Source organism: Prosopis cineraria, unplaced genomic scaffold, assembly GCF_029017545.1.
Source record: "Prosopis cineraria cultivar Desert tree isolate PC_DT_omini unplaced genomic scaffold, ASM2901754v1 PC14, whole genome shotgun sequence".
Taxonomy (NCBI): domain Eukaryota; kingdom Viridiplantae; phylum Streptophyta; class Magnoliopsida; order Fabales; family Fabaceae; genus Prosopis; species Prosopis cineraria.
In genome coordinates this window covers 14,717,278-14,725,499 of record NW_026555345.1, presented here as the reverse complement: position 1 = coordinate 14,725,499, position 8,222 = coordinate 14,717,278, and the positions used below count along the sequence as shown (strand labels likewise).

Here is an 8,222-nt window from a genome sequence, read left to right as displayed (position 1 = left end):
AAAGCAAGAGGGTGTAAATAACAAATGGAATGAAAGAAAATAACCGACAGGCCCAAAGTGGCTAGCAAAGGATATAATCATGTTAGGTTGGCTATTTGGCTAGACTGGCTATTTTATACGAAGGCTGGCTATTTTATACGAATGCCATGATCATTTTCACAATGCAAATGCAAAAGTAGGTTTGATAAAGAATTAGAACAAGTTCTGGAGAATGAAATGGAATAAGTGGAAAATGCACACTAGAAAGGAATCAGTATAGGCTCAAAATGACCTTCCATCAGGGCTCTGTTATCCCCTAGCTCAAGCAAACCAAGTAAGAACATTCTTATCCTATCCTAGCTACACTTGAAACAGCCAAGTCTAACAATTCGAATCTCATTGGCATCTCATCAAACTAAGAATTTTTATATCAAAACAAAACTTTTTATTTAATTTTCTAAAGATCTTTCAAAAGAAGAACCAAAATTTTTTTTAATTTTTTAAAAATTTTGGCCAAATGACCTAAAACACACTTCCCCATACACTTAAATGTTACATTACCCTCAATGCAAATAGACATATCAGCCTAAATGAATGCAACACCTAAGGGAAAGAAAGCTTCAAAATGATTACCCCCAATGCAAATAGACATATCAACCTAAATGAATGCAACACCTAAGGGAAAGAAAGCTTCAAAATGACAAAACCTAAATGCAAGGGATGACTTTTTTTCTACTAGATCCCCCCACCCAGCCACTTAGACAATTGCCAATCACAAAAATCAACCAGCAATATTCCATAGGAAAAGAAAAGGTGAAGGAGATGATACAACCTAATTTGAAGCACTTCAAGCACTTGAAGTTGAAGGTGTGATCCATAACAACCAACATGCAATCCTTCAAGATACGCTCCATATCAATATTCCTTCTTGAATTACCCGGTGGCTTGGGATCAATGGGTAATGGATCCAAGATATAAAATATAGATATTAAAAAATGAACAAACTCCTCAGACAACCATTAAAAAATGCACTTACATATTTTTTTAGTTAAAAAGCACTTACAATGATTCCAAACAATTCCTTACTGCTCTTTGGTGGAGGAGCTTGTTCATAAAAAAGACTCAAACTCTAAAAAAAAAATCCATAAACATTTGAAATTAAGCATCAGTTGCATCTTCTAAGCTCTACAATAGCATTCAAGAACATATTTACATCCCCTAGCATATTACCAAATTAAACATATCAAATAGACAAATACACTGATGAAATAATGTCGGGAAATTACAAATTAAACATATTAAATAGACAGATACATTGATAAAATATGTTGGGGAATTACAGATACCTTTTTGATCAAATCAGTTATGGGTCTTTCCATTTTCTCTTGGGGCTTCAATAGTTCTGCTTTAACAGGGAAAACCTGAAAGAAAATAAGTATCACTTACTTCTAGCTAAAAGGCATAATAGAATAAAAGGGCTGTCAAAGAACAGTCTCTTGCATGAAAAATTCCAATCATAAATCCACTTGTCAGCATAAGGGAAATTTCTCAAGCAGTACCAAAGTCAAATGAGTAATTATTTTTTGAGCTCAAATCAATTCCTAAGAATTAACGAAAGGTTAAAAAAATCATCAAGAATATAGGGGAAAAAAAAAAGATAAGTCAGCAGGAGGAGGAGGACAAGGGGACATTCAATAGAAGTAAATGTCATAATATATATTTCTTACTAGAAACACTCCTGTGGGTTTATTTTTTTAAAATATATATATATGTATTTATTTTTCTTATGCTAGCTTGCTTCATATTTAATTTAAATGTCATGATCATTTAAATAATAATTTAAATACACAATATAGAAACACTAAACACACCAAAGCCTACAGCAAATTTAGATAGCAGTAAGGAAAATTTAAACATATTGATGCAAATGTTTACAGCTAGACCAATACATCACAAATGAAAGGAGAATATTTTCTTTTTGACCAAAAATCTGCAATGATACCAATATTAATCCAGTAGGGTACAACTGTCCAAACGAGTGAGGTGACTTTGGAAGAGACTAAGTTACCCAATGAGATGGAATTTTTTGGTGTGAATAATCACAAATTACCGAATTGAGAGTGAAAAGAGGCAAGCTGTTACATTAACTTGACTGTCAACTTAGAATTGATTATAAGGTCATCCCATGCTTAGCATCCTCATATGCAGCTGCCAGAAATTCTTCATAGCTAATATCACCAACAATGTCACAAGGAGCACTGCATCCCAAAAATTTAAGTCAAATTTTACTTGACCGAGCTTTTTTTCCCATTCAAGCAAAAGAGAATTGGAGTGTTGTTTATTGAAGTAAACTCAAAAGAGAATCAGAGTATTGTTTCCCGAAGTATACTCTAAAAAAACATAATTTATCGTCACAGCTGCCGGAAAATGCATGGGCAAAGCTTTCTATGCCACTTGAGATGAAAATGGAGGTTAAACCTTGTTTTCCTCTCTAGTAAGTTCACAATCAACTTGGTTCCATACATACTACAGACATTGACCACAAAGTCCACATAATAAAACATGCCAGTGAGTATGATATTGTTTTCTTTGAAGTAATGGATTGGCTTTTTCTTTTCAGACCAATAAAAAAAAATACATTATTACTTATCACCCTATTTGATGGCTAAGAAATAAAGAATTTATTGCTTCAACCACGTATATGATGCTGATCAACAGGGACAAAATGTAATAGCCCCAACTCATATTGAAATTCCAACTCATATGCCTAAGCACACAAGTTTATTACAAGGGGACGGAGATCAAGCATTTGATTGTGGCTTGGCAAATACTATTAAGACTAAACACATGCAAAATTATATGTTTTAAACTTTTAATACCAAATCAGCTTTCAATTCTAGCAGCAAATTAACATCTCATACACTATATAGTATTCAATGTAAGAAATCACTGCTCACAAAGGAACAATGTAAGCTAAACTCAATTCAAATATATCAAAAGATATATTCAGTACTCTTCTATATCTTTGACCACATCCAACAATCAATCATAACACCCACAAATAAAAGACGATTAGCAAGTTACATTAATAGTAAGCCCAAAATAAAAACTGTTGACTATCCGACACGAACACGCGTTCAGTACGCAAGAACAGCGCGTCCCTTTTCCCAGTTTCTGGCGGACGAAGGTCAGACGCGGGCAGACGCGAAACTCTGCGTTTTTCACTTCCTTTTACTCAGTCCCAGCTCCAGAAATCCGTTGCCCTATCTTTTCAGCTCCAATCGACCACTGTTTTACTCAGACCGTTGTTTTCTGCAGTAGCTTCACGGTTCACTCTGCGTCGCTGCCTCACCCGCTCACCGTCTGCTCTGCCTCAGTCTTCGTATTTGACCGTCTGCTCTGGCTCAACGTCTTCGACCGTCTACTCTGCCTCACCGTCGTTCTTCAGCTTCATTGGTAATTTATTCAGTTCATGTAGTCGGTCGACGGTCATTTTTCAGCTTCATTTTCAGTTCCTCTTGTGCTGCTGAGTGCTGATGGATATTTTATTATTATTATTATTGCATTGCATTACTGATTGAATTACTGATTTGAACGAGAGAGCTGATCGCCTGATTGAATTACTGCTGAACCAAGAGAGCTGTCCAGAACCTTGAATTACTGATTTAATTTTTTTTATTTAGATGGATTATTTTGTTGAGTTAAACATTGATTTATTTTAAATTTTTATTAGCTCTCTTCTTGTTAAAATTGCAGGATATTATTTAAAATTAAACCTGCAATGGCTTCTAATTCTAGACTCGGTAGTAGTTCAGGAAGTGTGAATTCTCAATTTCAATCTAGTAATGAAAGACAGAAAGAGAGTACTCCTTTATGAGCTTATATAACTTTGGTTCCTCAAAAAAATGAAGGGGATGGTGGAAATAGAAGTTGGAAGTGTAACTATTGTAATAACCAATATAATGGCTCTTATTCTAGAGTTAAATTTCATTTGTTGAGGATCTCTGGAAAGGGTATTGCTATATGCCCGAAAGTTGATGATAGTTGTTTAGGTGAAATGCGAAAAGCTCAAGAGGAGGCTGAGAATAGAACAAAACTAAGACATGTGCCATTGCCAACTCCAACTGAGAGCTTGTCTCCTTTATGTCAAAGGGGTTCTACCCCTATTCAAAGTGAACACAATCAGGGAAAAGGAGGGCAATAAATACAATAGAAAGAGCTTTCCAACAAGGAGCTAGAGATAATTTAACTGCTGAAATTACTAGAATGTTCTATTCGGCTGACTTGTCTTTTAATTTGGCACGTAACCCATATTTTATTAGTGCATTTCAATATGCTGCCAACAACATAATTCTTGGTTTTAAACCTCCTAGTTATAATGCACTAAGGTCTACTTTGTTGCAAAAAGAAAGGGCCAATGTTGAAAAGCAACTTGAATCAATCAAAGGGACTTGGAATCATAAGGGGGTAAGTATAGTTACGGATGGTTGGACAGATGTACAAAGAAGGCCATTAATTAATTTTATGGCTGTCAGTGATGGAAGCCCCATGTTTTTGAAGGCAATTGATGCAACTAGTGAGTATAAAGATAGATTTTACATGGCTGACTTGATAAAGAAAGTGGTTGAAGAAGTGGGGCCTCATAAAGTTGTTCAAGTAATTACTGATAATGCACCTGTTTGTAAATCTGCTGGTAAGATGGTGGAAGATGAATATCCTCACATCTTTTGGACACCATGTGTGGTGCATACACTTAATCTTGCCTTGAAGAATATATGTGCAGCAAAAAATACAGAGGCAAATGAAATTGTTTATGAAGAATGTCGTTGGATCATTGAGGTGAGGGATGATGCAGTCTTTATCCGAACATTTATCATGAATCATTCTATGAGATTGGCTATGTTTAATGAATTCGTGCCATTAAAATTGCTTGCAATAGCCGAAACAAGATTTGCATCAACAATTGTGATGTTGAAGAGATTCAGACTTATCAAAACTTCTCTTCGTACACTGGTTATTAGTGAAGAATGGAATGCTTATAGAGATGATGATATTGGAAAGGCTGCTACTTTGAAGGACATAATTCTTAATGATCTTTGGTGGGAGAAGGTTGATTATATTCTCTCTTTCACTAAGCCAATTTATGATATGTTGAGATTTGCTGACACAGATGGACCCACACTTCATTTGATTTATGAGATGTGGGATTCAATGATAGAGCAAATCAAGGAATCAATTTATAAGCATGAAAGAAAATCACTTTCTGAGTACTCTTCATTTTATGAAGTTGTTTATAACATCATCATTGATCGATGGACAAAAAGTGCCACTCCACTACATTGTCTTGCCCACTCACTGAATCCTAGGTGTGTTATTCTTATTTTTTATCATGAAATTCTTTTCTTTATCATTTTTGCATCACAACTCCAATTAATTTTATTATATTATTGTAGGTATTATACAACACAATGGCTTGAAGGTGGACTAAATAGAGTCTCTCCACATAGAGATGCTGAAATATCAACTGAAAGGAAAAAGTGCATTAGAAGGATGTTTCCAGATGAAGAAGAGAGGAAATTGGTTATGAATGAATTTTCAAAATTTTCTGGATGTTCAGATGAGTTCTCTTTTGTTGAATCCATACAAGATAGATATATATTAGAGCCTAAGGTTTGGTGGAGCAATCATGGTGCTGATGCTCCTAAACTTCAAGGGATTGCATTGAAACTTCTCAATCAACCATGCTCATCATCTTGTTGTGAAAGAAATTGGAGCACTTACTCTTTTGTTCATTCACTAAAGAGAAATAGGATGCTTCCAAAAAGAGCAGAGAACTTAGTTTTTGTTCATTCAAATCTTCGCCTTCTTTCAAGAAAGAGTGAGAAGTATTCCACTGGAGAAAGTAGATTGTGGGATATTAGTGGAGATTGTTGGGAAATAGATGATGTTGAAAATCTTGAAGTTGCAAGTTTATCTCTAGATGAGCCAATTTTGGAGAGAGAACTTATAGAAAAAAGTGGTGATGTCAATGAAGATGAAGAAGTTTAGAATTACTTTAAGTTGATAATTATCTTTTGCCACTTGATAGTGTTTAAGTGCTTGACTATTTATCATATTATATTTTGTGATGACATTAGACATCTTGAAATTGTGTTTTTAGACATCCAAATATTTAATATTTAATTATTTATATAGCTGTACCCGTATCCTAAAATTTTGAAAAATAGTCGTGTCCGCGTATCGTATCGTACCCGACACTTGTACCCGTATCGGTGCTTCTTAGCTATCCACTATTAAATGAAGGAATCTGAGATGTAATCCAATCAACCAAACTTTGTGAAGCAATACAGACACAATATGTAAATCAAGTACATAATACAAACAACATTTGCAAGTCTCCAAAAGAGGGTGTTGCGGTTCTTCTCGATGCCCAAAAGAAAATGATGAGCATGAAAACCATATTTCAAGAGCACAATGTAAAATGATTCTGTTTAGATTATAGTAAAGAGTTTTGGTTGTGGTGCACTGTGGAAGTAAAGGAAGGATGATGCAGAGAGAGAGAGACTTGAAATTTAAAAACCAATGAAGAATGGAAGGAGAAATCGACGAAAATGACTAAGCTTTGTATATATTGAATGCTATCATTCGGTAGGTTAATCGAAGCATAGAGGAAGAGAAAGGATAATTTTTTCAACAAAATATAAGTGCATTAACCGTGAGAGATGTTAGATCAATTACCATTCTTCACTCCTCCCAAATCCTCTCCCCCATCGCAAATTCTTCTTCCAAAGCTTAATTTATGGGAGAAATCCTAGATGAAGGAAGAAAACAAACGAAGAAGTAATTAAGAACAATTGATTAGAACTTGGGGAGGGAAAAAATAAAAAAGCATGGCGATACGACTGAAGAAGACTAATAAAGAAGAACAGCAGAGAAGACAGGGATTATTGGTTTCTATATTCTGATATAGCTTGTTAATGGGCAAAAGTGACAAGATATTTTAAACAACCTGAAGGGGTCAGAGTGGATGTCGATCTCATTCTCATTTGTCCTCCGCCTCCTTGATGACCCTCGCCGCCAACCAAGAACAACATGAACTGGGTCACAGATGGCACTTCAAATAGACGCGCACTATCCCCTTCATCTTCTTCGTGCTGCCTTCTGTTGTGATCGAATCAAATACCTATACGCCCTTTGTCTCTTACTTAGGACATTCTAGAAGAGGGAGTGGAAGGAATGAAAGTGGCGGGCAGGTGATTAGGCAGGGAAATCGACGCGCATTTGCCGCTGACATCGACGCGCATTTGCTACCACCTTTGTCGTTCATCGCTAACACAAACTCACAATTTCCTCCTTCAAAATCCTCAAACTCGCCTTAGATCCCAATCGCCTCTGCCTCAGATCATTCAACCGTCCTACCGAAGACCAATATCCCAAAATTGACATCAACCCTCTTTGAGAACGCCCACACACAAAACCGAATTGCCCAGCGCACAAATGCACCGAGCCAAAAGAAACCCTCTCTCACACTCAGCCTGTGCCGAGAAAGGGTTGCCGTAGACGGCATCGCTCCGCCGTGCGGAGAACCCTCCGAAAACGAGGCGACGGTTCAAAACTCTAGCAAGGCATGAGGCCCCAGCCAATCGTTTCCCTATGACTTGAGTCTCAGTCTTGAAGAGTCACGCCGCAGATCCCGTCAGTTATTTGTCCCTCGCTTAGGTTACATGATAGCAGCCACTAATAATAGCTTCGCAGAATCGCGCAGATGTGCTCATCACTCATGATTGGAAATAAAAAGCCCTTTGCAAAAGGAAGGAAATAAATAAATAAAAGAAAGCCCAACATAAATTATGGTTGAACGGTAAATCATCGTCTTCTTAAATTTTAAGGCTTTACCATTAATTTGAAATTCACTGAATCTAATTTACTTAATTTTTATTAATAATAATTAATTTTTATTAAAAATAATATTTTATTCCATAATCGTTCACACTATTCAATTTAAAATTTATTATTATTATTATTATTATTGTTATTATTATTATAAATTTGTATTCAAAAGATATTACAAACGTGTGTGCACTTGTTTTTTATATGCAAGGATAGATATTTAGCCTTCTTTCACAAAACACTCGTTGGTTAGGGGTGCTATAGATTTGTCAAAAGTATTTTTCCTTGAGAAGTTAGTTTTAAAAAAATAAAATAAAGAATGAATTTATACTAATTTCTAGAAAGCATTATTC

At 35.6% G+C, this 8,222-nt stretch overlaps 1 long non-coding RNA gene across 2 annotated transcripts; it reads right to left on the bottom strand.

The window, feature by feature from the left end:
* Positions 1–1,350: 1,350 nt before the first annotated feature.
* On the bottom strand, positions 1,351–7,673 carry LOC129293914 (uncharacterized). Of its 2 annotated transcripts, none has more exons than XR_008589237.1 (3): positions 6,989–7,673; positions 6,718–6,790; positions 1,351–1,400 (listed from the first exon to the last, which is right to left on the bottom strand). It is a non-coding gene; the product is annotated as an uncharacterized LOC129293914 (long non-coding RNA). The 2 variants fall into 2 exon arrangements; XR_008589236.1 differs by lacking the exon at positions 1,351–1,400 and adding an exon at positions 2,104–2,237.
* Positions 7,674–8,222: the final 549 nt, after the last annotated feature.